The following is a 13,312-nucleotide window of genomic DNA, read 5'->3' on the forward strand; positions in this document are numbered from 1 at the left end:
CCAGTAGCTAAAGGCAGCAGCATCCTTCAGGAGTTTGCTTTGTCATTGCTTGGGAGAGGAAGCTCTAAGAGGGGAAATTGTCAAGAAGGTTCACTCACCAGTGGAACATATTAATCAAATGATAAAATGTGAACCTTTCTTTCTTCTTGGCTTTGAAAGGTCATTACAGAATAGAGTGAATATTGTAAAGGTTAAAAATAAGTGACTGATGGTGACAATCAGTAAATTCCCGAAAACTCTTTCTGGTGTAAAACTCTTGTTTCCTCTTTCCATTTATACATAATGGTTAGGACCTCCAGTCTATCCCGTTAAGCTAACTTTCCTCATCAGATCTTTGCACCGTGAGCCAAGTCTAGAATTCTCAGTAAACCAGGGCTTTCCCTTTGGAATTTTTACTCAAGCAGGCACAAGGGTACCAGCACTGCCCATCCCTGGCTGTTTCAGGAATCTGGAGAGTGAACCAATCTATAGGAAACTCTCTCTCTGTCTCTCTCTCCTCCATCTCTCTCTCCTTTTTCCTTACAACACTGGATGTCTAAATAAACCATAAATAAATAAATAGGTTTCTCCTGCAATCTTGTTAAATATATGAGAAAGGACAAACAAACATTACGCTGTTTACTGACATGATTTTTAAAAGGATATTCATTGCATATAAAATGATGTTTAACTATATACCAATATGTAAATATAATTAAAATTCAAATCATTTAGCGTTTTTAGAAAGTATAGTTTTTTTTAATAGAAAGGTAGATTTATAGATAGAAGAGAGACAGAGAGAAAGATCTTCTATCTTGGTTCACTCCCCAAACAGAAACAATGGCCAGAGCTGTGTCCATCTGAAGCCAGAAGCCAGGAGCTTCTTCCAGGTCTCTCACATGTGTTCAGGGAACCAAAGCTTTGTGCCCTCCTCTTCTGGTTTTCAAGGTCATCAGCAAGGATCTGGATCTGAAGTGAAGCGGCTGGGGCATGATTCAGTTCCCATATTGGATGTCAGCAAGTGAGGGAGAGTATTAGCCAATTGAGACATTCCACTGATCCCGTTTTTTATTCTTATTTTCTCCAAAATTTCCACAAATATTCTGGTCAATAATCATGTGTTCTGTTGAATTTGTCCCAGTTTAGCTTTGATAGTCACACTTAAAATATAGGATTTAAAATAAAAAATATGTTTTATCCTATTTGGTGGAATGTGATTATTATTCACCATTTCAGAAATCAAGATATAACTAGGATGAAATAATACCCTCCACCTTCAGATATTTTTCATAGAGCTAGAAATTAAACCTGTTACTTGAGCCCATTGTCCTACAAACCTGTGAACACTCCAAGATGTCATGTTTTTCATCCACAGTATTTGTTGTGAAATATGCACATTTTCCCGGCTTAATTATAGACTCAGATCATTATATAACATATTATGTGTCTATGTCAGCTAGAAGACTTTTTAATTGACTTGTTCATATAGATTGAGATCCTAAAGAGCAGCCTTGGTTAACGGTTCATTTTCATGAGAGACAAAAAATAAACTTGCTAGCGTCAAAGTGAAGTGCTAGCATAGTATATCATGTTATTTTCAATCACTTAAGTTTTCCTTGTGACTGCAGTAAGTTGACTTGAAGAATGGAGCCATGCAGCAAGCCTTCTAACAAACCATGCACCTAGCTATGAGAAACAGAGTTACATTTTTGCTGGGGGCAGGAGAGGTGTATGGGGTGATGATGCTTAGTACAAGTGTTCATCTTTGATGAAATCAACAAGGAGAGTGTTTTATTTATTGTAGTTGGTAAACAACTTTTTGCTTGCGGCCACTTGTGCTACAATCTCCAGCGAGTTCCAGGGCTGGGTTCTTATGTCAGATTTCCACCATGGTCTCCACAGTCCCAGCTCCTGGCTCACCACTCTCCACCTCCTGTGATACCATGCTGAGGCTGCACCATTGTCTCTACAACCTTTCTCCCCCTTCCAGTTGGAGCAGGTCCCAGGATTAGAGAGACACAGGTGTCCTATATAATTAGGTTATTGGTGGCACTAATCTTGTCAAAACCTGTTGGACATTAGGTTTGGGTGCCACACGGACCTATTTTGACCCGTACAATGCCACAGTCGGTATAATTTTCCTGCAAGATTAGTTCAATCCAGTGAACTCAGTGAATTCTTGCGAGCTCAACACATGCGCAGTTCACTGTTGTTCCCTGTAGTCCTAAGCTATTGCCACAGTGTGCAAAATGGCGCCTGACGAACTGCTACTACAGTTCTTGTTCTGCTGGCTGTCAGGTCTGAGGGCTACCCAGACCTGTCTTGGGTGGTACTATAGAATGCCACGTTGCTACAGTTCACTGAGTCAGAAATGAGTTCACTCCCAGCTCAGTGCATGCTCAGTTCTTTCCCTTGCCTTTGCCTCCTTACGCAAAATGGCACCCAATTCAGGTCTAGGGGACTGAATGGGCTGCGAAATCCACCCTGTCTCTGCTCCTGGTCAAATCAAACAGACCAGCAGGATGGACAGTTCTTTGTCTGGGTTGACCGCCCAAGCTCCCAGTGAAAGTCCCTTCCCACCTGGTTGCTGGTGGAGTTCTGTCTGCTGGTGGAGTTCAGATCACTGTTACCTGAATGCCGCAGGAGTATCAGTTACTGCAACACCGCACCGTTGTGTCTGCTGCTTTCTTGTATCTGTCAGTCTCCAGGTACCCCTCTGCTGTTGTTCTGTCCTTTCCTATTTCCTGAAATATGTCCTCTCTGCTTCATCCTGATGAAATGTTTTTCTGTGCTTTTAAACGTGTCCTTACCCTATTCCATCATCTTGATTCTCTGATTTTCCCAATATTATTACAATGGTATAGTTCTTCATAATCAGTCATATGTCCATTACTGCAGACATGGACAATGGCAGATAATCCAGCATCTTACTGTAAAGATATATTTAACAGTGTCATTGGGAGACCATCTTTGATCTGGAAGTAGAGCTGCATACTGCATTGTGTCCTCATATTTGGATATGATAGCCTCCATTACACAATTACTATATATCCGCTTAAATGTAAAGCCACACACACATACACACAAACACAAAAGGAAGAAAAAATAGAAATTTACAATGCCCTGAAGTTGAATAATATGCTACTGAAAGACTAATGTGTTGCTACAGAAATGAAAAAGAAAATCAAGAACTTTATTGAAGGAAGTAATGCTACTGTATCACCTATGAGTCAATGAAGAATTTAATTTGAGGAAGAAAAGATTTTTGAAAAATGAAAATGAAAACATCAAAATCCATTAGATGTATTTTCCAGTGATTTTTGTTAGTGATATGTGTCTCCTGTAGGCAACAGACAAGTGGGTTTTATTTTTTGTTCCACTCTGTTAATTTATGAGGTATGATTGATGGATTTAAGTCATTTACATTTAGGGTTAATACGAATAGATGGCAATTTGGTCCTGGTCTTTTTAACAATGGGTTATTCATTGATTTAATCTTCTGTTGCCCTTTTACTAGGATGTTCTTCACATTTGTCTTTGTTTTGGTGGTTGCTCTTTCTTTTCTCTGTCAAGAAAACATCTTTAAGTATCACTTGTAGGGTAGGTCTGGAAGAGGCATATTCTTTTAACTTTATTGGGTAAGAAATTTATTTCATTTTCAAATACAAATGAGAGTTGTGCTGGGTAGGTTATTCCAGGTCCAAAATTTTCACTTACAGAATCTGCAATATATCATTCCATTCTTTTCTGATCTGTAGAGTTTCCTGTGAAAGGTCAGTTGTGAGTGTGGTTGCAGTTCCTTTATATGTAAATTGATTTTTTTTCTCTCGTGTATATTTAAGGATCTTTCCTTATGTCCGATTAAAAACAGATTGATTTTCATGTGTTATGGTGAAGATCACTTTTGGTCAACCCTGTTGGCAGTTCTGTGCTCCTCCTGGGTGTTGTTTCTCAATTCTTTCTCCAGATTAGAAAAATTTTCATTTATTATTTCATTGAATACGTCTTTAAACCTAGCTTCTCTTTCTATGCATTCTCAAATTCCTGTAACTCTCATATTTGGCCTTTTAATAGTGTCTCTTAATTCTTGAATCTCTTTTTTAGTTTGACCCAGCTCTGATCCCAGCTTTTTTATTATTTCCCCATTGTGACAAGAAATATCTTCCAATTCTGAGATGCTTTCTTTTGCCTCCTTCATTCTATTACTGAGACATTCCACTGAATTTTCAATTTCCTCTATTGCATTGTTCATTCCAAATAATTCTGCTTGGTTTTTTTCAATGTTGTTATTTCCTACCTGTCATATTTCTTAAATAACTTGATCTCCTTGATAAACTTTATCTCTTGATAAACTTTTTAACAAATTTTCTGAAATTTGTATCCCCCATTTCCTCAATGTATTCCTCAGTTAACTCTGTGACTGGCAAATGCTTTTGCTCCTTTGCAGGGGAGTCTTCAGTAATATTCATTGTGCCTCTATCTCTTCTTTTGCTCTTGGTCATTGTACTTCTCTTGGCAGATTCTTCTACTTAGGGTTGTTTTTTTAGTTGTGTTAAATACAGTTCTACTATTCAATTTTACTTATTAAGGAAGGTACCCAATTCTGTGTTTGCAGTCACTTGTGCATTCCTTCCAGTGAGTTTTAGGTCTGGGCTCTTATGTTAGGCTTCCACTATGGTCTCCAAGCCCTAGCTCCTGGATCACCACTCTCCACCTCCTGTGATCTTGTGCTGTGGTTGCACCATTGTCTGTGTAACCTTTCTCCTACTTCTGGTTCAAGCATTTTCCAAGATTAGGGAGACACCTGGTATCCTAAATAACTTGTTAGTTTGGGGCTGTTCGTCTTGCCAGAACCTGTTGGCCCTTAGGTCTGAGGACCACATGGCTTTATTTAGACCCATAGGATGCCAAAGTCAGTATTATTTTCCCTGTGGGACCAGTGCAATACACTGAGCTGGAAGTGAGCTCACCCCCAGCTCAGGGCACACGCAGCTCACTGTTGTCGCTCCAGTCTCACAGCTTTTTCCACACTGTATAAAATGGTGCCACTGGTGGAGTTCTACATCTGCTGGCCATCAGATCTAGGGGCTACCTGAATCTATATTGGGTGAAACCTGTAGTTTTACATTTTGGTACAATGCACTGAGCCAGAAATGAGTTTTCTTCAAGCTCTGTGCATGTGCAATCCTGTCCCACATCTTTTGCCTCCTTACACAAAATGGTGCCCAATGTGTATCTGGTGGTGGTCTGGACTGTGAGATCCACCCTGTTCCAACCCCACCTGTTTGGGATCTGCTATTATGTCTGCTCTTTGTTGAATCAAACAAATCAGCTGGATGGGAAGTTGTTTGGGTTCACTTCCTGAGCTCTTGGTGAACTCTTCTTCCCACCTGGTTGCTGATGGAGTTCAGCCTCCAGTGGGGCTCAGTTCACCACTTGCTGAATGCCGCTGGGTTATCTGGTCACTGCACACCACACTGCTCTATCTGCTGCTTTCCTGTGTCTGTCTGCTTTCCTGTCTGTCATTCTTCAGATGCCCCTTTGCTCTCTGCCTCCCCTCCCCTATTTCTTGGAATGTGCTTTCTCTGCTTCACTTTGGGTAATGATTCTCCATCTGTTCAAACGCTTTCTTACCCTATTCTGTCATCTTGGTTCTCCAAGTTAGTGGGAGTTTAATATGTGTTGAATGTAGACTGTGTGCTAATCATCTTTGTCTAAGAAGATTGCTGACAGACTCTCATTTGACTTCTCTCCCCATGTTTGTCTCTAATATTTCTCACCATGTTTCTTCTGTCTGCCATTTGTGATATATAAACATATTAACCAGTGGTTTTAAGTCCTGAGTAACCACGAGCAAATATTTTTAGTTGTTTCTTTAAAACTTTGCTTTCTACTATACATGAAATTAATCAGTTGCATCAATTGGCCACCTAATAAGATGTTTAAAATGTAAACTAGTCTTTTTAAGTTAAGTAGTTTGACTGAAACAAATGAAATGATCATTTTTATGAATTCTCATTGTAGAATATCATTCAGAATGGCTTGTGGATATCAACGAAAAGAAACTCTCTTATGGTAGGAAATTTAGCCCTGTTTTATTTCCTTCTTATATATCCTCCAAATAAGCATAAGCAGGAGGGTGATTAATAAATACTATTCAGATTGGGGAATGTGAAATAAAACATATAGCACAAAATCCTATTTTTATTGGTAGCATTGTGCTGATGACCCTCTGGCCACTACTTTCCAGTCTGTGAAATTGCCAGATTCTTCATATTTTATTCATGAGAAAAGATGTTCTCATCCATTCTTCTTTCAGGGCTGCTTTGCACTGCTTCCATCCCTCCCTATGTGGTGTGGTCTGTGGGCTACATCAATTTTCTGTCTGTACCATGTTTGGGCTTCTAGTGAATATCAAACTAGGAATAATCATTTATGCTTTATAAATACAAGTAAATGAACTGGACAGAGCATTTTCTCATGTCTATCAGTACTGTGAAAGATAAATTTACTTTGTCTCCTACATGGCTTCTTTGATGTGGGTGCTGATCTACTGCAACTAATTAGAAGGGAATCTTGATTCATGTAGTTATTTGTAGAAAGGATTATTGCTGACTTCTTATTTAGTCTTTTTATTGTTTTCTTTTTATCATAACTGGATAACACATATTGCCTACCTGCAAAAGAATAGCGTGCATAGAATTGTGATGTGTGTTATACTTGTAATTGTGTCTACCTATTTCACAGAAGAAATTAAGACTCGCTGGAGGAGAGTGTAAGAAAGGGATGCTGGTGGGAAATAAGGAGTAAGGAACGTAAAAACAAGTTGAGGGAACAGAGATAAGGGTGGAGGCAGGAAGAAGAATGAGTGGCAAGATAGTTGGTAGAAAGAGAGGAAGAATCAGAGATGAAACTATGAAGGAAAGTGGGAACCAGAAAAGGAAGACGAAAGACATGAAAAATGGCAAATGAGGGACAGTGCTATGACCAAGTAGATTAAGCTGCCTTTGAACAACACTTCGTTTCAGAGATCATTTTTCGTTTTCCACCTTCTCTATTTTGGATTCAACTTTCTGCTAATGCATCTGTGGATTTGGAAATGATGGACAAGTTCTTAATGCTATCCCATTCCTGTGGGGAAACAGGATGGATTTCCAGGATCCTGGCTTCAACTTGACTCAGTACTGCATGTAGTGGTCATTTAGAGAATGAACCATTGGGCAATGGGTCTTTCTCTCTGTCTCTCACTCTGTTTCTCTCTCACTCTCTTTTTCTCTTCCTCTGTGGTTGTGTGTGACTGTCATTCTGACTTTCAAGTAGATACAAGTAAATCAATCAATAAGTAAGTGAATGAATAAATAAATAATGAAAGGGAATAGCTTATGGAATAAAGTTATATAAGAGACTGTGTGTGTGTGTGTGTGTGTGTGTGTGTGTGTGTGTGTGTTGAGGAGAAAGCAAGTCTTATCTCAAGAAAATAGTCAAAGTGCATATAATTCAGAATGTATAAACACACCCATTTATATCTCTTTGTTCAATGTCTGAGTGAAAATCTATCCTATTACGTAGAATAATGTAGAATATTAGTTTAGCACCTCAGTGTTCTATCTGAACCAAGAAATAAGCAAGACACATTATAATGCAAACAGCTCTCAAATCGTTATTATAGGCTGCTGAAGTGTTTGACTAGAAACACGGTTTGCTTTTTTAAATGATGAGTTTGTTTTAGTTAAGATGTTGATAAAGATTGGTGAAATGTAAGGGTAAATTAAGTAATTATATGTTAGTTCAACTTATTTTACTCCATACTTCTTACCCCACTTCAGAGACTTTTTCAATTTCCTTCAGTTAATATCTTTACAGTGTTTTATCCTGGTGCTGTGGGATCTGCATATTTTGGTTCCCATGAAGCTCATGCAGTGCAATCTAGTCACCAAGGTGATGGTATTAAATGGTTGAGCTGGGAAGTCTGTGTATGATTGCATCGGGGCAGTAGTACCTTCTTGAATGGGATGCATGCTCCTCTAAATGATACAAGTTGTTTTTCATCTCTCTGCCATGTGTGTCCACATGAAGAAAGATGCAGAAAGTTACTCCCCTCATCAGATACATAATTTGCATTAATAATTGTACTGTAAAGCCTGCAGAAATGTGGAAGATAACCTACCCTCGTTTAAAAGTCACCAGGCTTAAATATGCTGTTCTAATAGCACAAATAGACTACATATACATAGAGTTTATCTTTTTATGAAATGTACTAAATTCAGTATTTTCCAATGAAAGAGTATTTACTTAATACTTCCTGTAATGTGCACCATAACTGGTAAATCAGTCAAACTGTAAGAAATATTGAATGCCTTATATAAGAATTCTTATCTTTTTTTAAAATTTAATGTTTCTTTGCTTGAATAGCAGAGAGATACACAAAGAGAGGACATGAGCTCACATTTGCCTATTCACTACTCAAACTGCTGCAAGAGCTATGTCTAGGCCAAGTCAAAGCCAGGAACCTAGAACTGAACCTGGGTCTCCGTTGAGGGTGGCAGGCTCCAATTTACTTGAATGTTTTCCATAGCAGCAAGCTTTATTCAAGAGCAGGGCCTTGAACACAAGCACTCCCATTTTAAATGTAGGAATCCCCAGTGGTGTCATTAAAACTTTGCTGTAACTTCCAGTTCTTTCTCTGTTATATGTTTCCAATGTGCCATTGCCATAAGTAATTCATAACCTAGCTGAAGAACTCATGAAATAAACCATATTGTATTATTCATTCTTGTCTTGAGAGACAGTGGTTATGCCTCGAAAGTGAGTCTATTTGGCTGAATGATGACAAAGCATCCTGATTTATAATGCAACATTAGTAATGTAACTTTGCTCTCCTGATGGTCAAGGAGCTTGTGTTTGTTGAACGTCACACTGTGTTTCTCAGCCTAGAAACTTGGAAAAGAGGGAAGATATGAGAGACACACAATAGGGTGTGAGGCAGAAAAAGCATGCACCACACTGTTTTGGGTACAAGTGAAAGAGTAGGGCTGAGATGCTCCCCAAATAGTTTATGGAGGAATGCTGAAAAATTCTGAACATGCAGGCAGTTGTGTGTGAGATTTAGATTAAATAGGTTAAATACCTGCTAAACATACATTTGCTTATTTAAAGTGACTTCCCTCAGGACTGATGTTACAATGAAGAGACTAGATCAATACATAAACAGTGTTTCTGAAGAACAAACCTGAGCACCATATATCAAGGGCTACATGCAGATGGTAGCTACTTCTTGCTCAGGGCTTTGGTTCTTGGAAGATAAATGTCTGAAGACCAACACATACAACAAGATGTTACAAGAGGGGAAATTTTGCACTCAGGAGCCCTGTGTTTTGAAGTCTGTGTCCAATAAGTTTGGTTTCAAAGCCATTTAAGCAACATTTCTAAATATTTGGGGTGCAAAATTTGATGAAATGTTGTTGTCATATGCTGAATGTCTAGAAGTGGTGGATATTGGGTCTGATTACCTAAGTAGCTGGAAAGGTTCCATCAAGTTGTGTTGTTATTAGAAGTCTTGGTCATTCTGCCTCAACTGACCAGAAACCACAGTCTGCAAAATCTTGATCTCAGATTTCTAGAGAAATTTCAATTGTCTCTTAGCAACCTGGTTGGTCTTGTCATTGCACTAGGTAGCTATGGAGCAACACACTATGAATTCAGGCAAGTGCCATTCTGAGCAGAAATTATATATATATATATATTTAGAATCCTTATTTCTGTGAGGTTTTTTGTTTACTTGTTTTATTTGAATTAAAGATAAAATAACTAGGAGGACAATGTAGTCTGGAATATCCTCTAGAATGCTGAAAATACATTCTCAATAGGGATGGCAGTTTTATCAATGTAATAGCTGTTGGTATTGCTTATCTCATACTGTATACAATTTATACATTAAATATGCATTGCAATAAGATAAGTATTAAAACAAGTCAAATATGCATTAGATATCATCATAGAAATGAACATAGTTTCCTATAAAAGTTTTGCAAAACATAACAAAAATGAATGATCTCAAACAACTTTGAACCAAAAATAATAAACATAATTAGATTTAATTTACACAAATGTTGTGAGATTTGGCATTTATAAAGAGAGGAAGTAATACATGAATTTGTTCAGGTTTGATGCTATCTTGACTTCAGGCTTCCACTGAGCATTCTGACACATATCTCCCAATTACACTGTGGATTACTCAAGGGTTTTGTCTCTCTTGAATGCCTGTTGGAGACACGGAAATAATTGTCTGAGTCATGAGCAGGTGATCAAAGGCATGGGTTGCACAAACCAAGAGTAAGGCAATCTTTTATTCACAATCCTGGTTCTACAGGTAACCATGAGACACAAGTTCTATAGAGAGTGTTTTTGTAGAAGTCATTCTTTACCTGTTGGGGGAGTCCAGGAAACAGCTGCTGCCTTTGTGCAGGATCCTTACTCACAGCTACAGATGGGAGGTGGGGGCTCACCTGGGGCATGTGTCTAGCCAATCAGAGGTGCCTCATGCACCTGCAAGGACACTTGGTTATTTTGAAGTTAGCCAAAGTTTAGAGATTTCCTCTTGGGTAGCAGGTGATGCAGTGATGAGGGAAGACTGCAGAGGCATCATAATCACCTACGTTTATGTTTCAACACCAAATGTGGGAAATTCTTCTAGTTGCTTGTTTCTCTTTCTTGATATTTATTCATGTATTCACTCAACAAATGTATTTAATTCCCAGTCTGAAACCAATACTAATATCCACCCATGTGTAACTATCTCCATCCCTGAGGCTCGCAGGATTTCAGAATATTCCTAGCACATTCGAACGTTAGATGGCCAGTAGGTATTTGTGAATGTGGATGTTCAGGATAGAAACCAGGCCTCAGGAGCTTTGTGTTCAGATATTCTATCATTTACAGTGTAAGATTTCATTTAATTTTTATTTTTTTAATGATTGTTTTAATTTATTAGAAATGCAGAGTGACAAGGAGAGAGAGATAGGAGAGCATATGCATGTGCACCAGAGAGTGCCAAGAAACAGAGATCTGCTGACTCTCGGAAATGGGGCCGGGCCAGGCTGAAGCCAGGTTCTAGGAACCACTGTTGAGTATCCCCCAGGAATGGAAGAGATCCAAATAACTGAACCATCACTTGCTGCCTCCCAGGTGCACAAAGCGAAATGCTGGATTGGAAATGGAGACTAGATTCCATGCCACTCACTCTACTGTGAGATACCATGTCCCAAGTGGCGGTTTAATCTCTAACTTTGAACACGTCAGGTAATTTTGCGATAATTCATCACAACACTTTAGAAAAAGAAATATGTGAGTATGAAATGAAGTGAATTATTGGATGACCCCACAAAACCTTGAAAAAATCAAATAGTATCACTGAAATTACATTACTCTGTCTCCTCTTTGCCGAACCATGAAAGATCCCCTGGGCTGATTCACCAGAGCTTTGTTCCTTGCAGCTTCAAAAGAGCCCATTAAAGTGCTCTTCATCATTTGTTTCAAGAAAGCTAATTACCTTTCTCTTTCATTTCACTTCATTTACATCGGCAGGGATAAGGGCATGTGGGAGCACCTTTATAACAAAATGTTAATTCATAGTGCCACTGACCAGCTGTGCATCAGCAGGGCTTGATGTCCTGATCTTGAAAACCAGGCAGCAAGAGCAAGATTGAGTTTGATGAATGCTTGCCCTCATTTTCAGAGGTGGATGAGGGTGTTCTGTTTTTGGATGAAATGTTTTTCCAGAAATTGTATCTTATTAGAAAACAAGATTGTTGACAAGGGTTCATGGAAAAATCACAGACAATACAATTAGAAGAAGTGCTTAGGGACAAGGTTTGTGGCACAGTGAGTTAAGCCACTTACAGACAGCTTCCCCCATCAGAGAGCATATTTTCAGCCTCTGGTATCGGTGTTTCCAATCCATGTTCCTGCTTATGCATCTGGGAGGCAACAGGCAATGCACTAGTAATTTTAACCTTGATAGCCAAGTCGGTGACTTGGATGGAGTTCCTGGTTGCTGACTTGGTCATGGTGCAGCTCTGAATGCCATGGGTTTTCACAGACTGCATCAATGTAGGATAGATTAGTTCTCCATCTCTCTCTGTTCCCTTTGCCATTACTGACCTACGTGTTTATTTCTCAGCTTTTCAAACAAATACACAAAAGTTATAATAAAAGACAAGTTTTTAGGAGGGGACAATGAAATGAATTGGAAGCAACTAAATATTTGGGCCATTTAGAATCATACACATTGGTTTTTCCTAACACATGCATGAACTGCAAGAAATTTTGAGGACTCTTCATGAATGATTTTGGGTTGATAGTCTTCTTTAAATCAGTATTTTGATAACTTGCATATTGTTCACACAGTGAAATGCTGACTGGAGTCACTGGCAATACTCCAAGTGACAACTTGGATCACATTTTCCCCTGTGCTGATGTTTTAAGCTCACAGTGCTTACCTTAACTACAGCAAAGCAAACACGGTCACCCAGTGTTGATACCTCATGTACATATTAGTTGCTTCCTAGAGTCCAGAAGCCCTCTCCGCTGTGATGGAGTAACTGCCCACTGAATGCTCACCACCCAGTCATGGGTCAAACACACCATTTCCTTGTAAACATTTTTAGGAGCCACAAGTAAAATCTGTTCTTACCCGGGATTTCCCAAGCACTTTGTGAACTTCTCTGAACTCTTCTGTCTCATTTGCATAGCTGTGCATAGGGCCTCCTTCCTCTAATTTTGTGTTCTCTTTAGGTTATGCAATGTTTGTTACAAATGTGACTTTTACTCGGACTACACTGAATGCAAATATTATGTATATAAAAACATATTAGATATATATAAAATTCATGTCATCACATTATTTTTTAAATTATATATTTGATATTTGTGTATTCACATATGAAGGCAGCTTCAAAAATATATGGGAAAGCGGTACTGAAATATGACTGATGCAAAATCATTTTAAGTCCATGCAAGAGTTTTCATAATACACATTAATTATTCATGATTTTTTTAAAGATTTATTCATTTTATTACAGCCAGATATATACAGAGGAGAGACAGAGAGGAAGATCTTCCGTCCGATGATTCACTCCCCAAATGAGCCGCAACGGGCCGATCCGAAGCCGGGAACCTGGAACCTCTTCCGGGTCTCCCACGCGGGTGCAGGGTCCCAATGCATTGGCCGTCCTCAACTGCTTTCCCAGACCACAAGCAGGGAGCTGGATGGGAAGTGGAACTGCCGGGATTAGAACCGGCGTCCATATGGGATCCCGGGGCTTTCAAGGCGAGG

Source organism: Ochotona princeps, chromosome 3, assembly GCF_030435755.1.
Source record: "Ochotona princeps isolate mOchPri1 chromosome 3, mOchPri1.hap1, whole genome shotgun sequence".
Lineage (NCBI taxonomy): Eukaryota > Metazoa > Chordata > Mammalia > Lagomorpha > Ochotonidae > Ochotona > Ochotona princeps.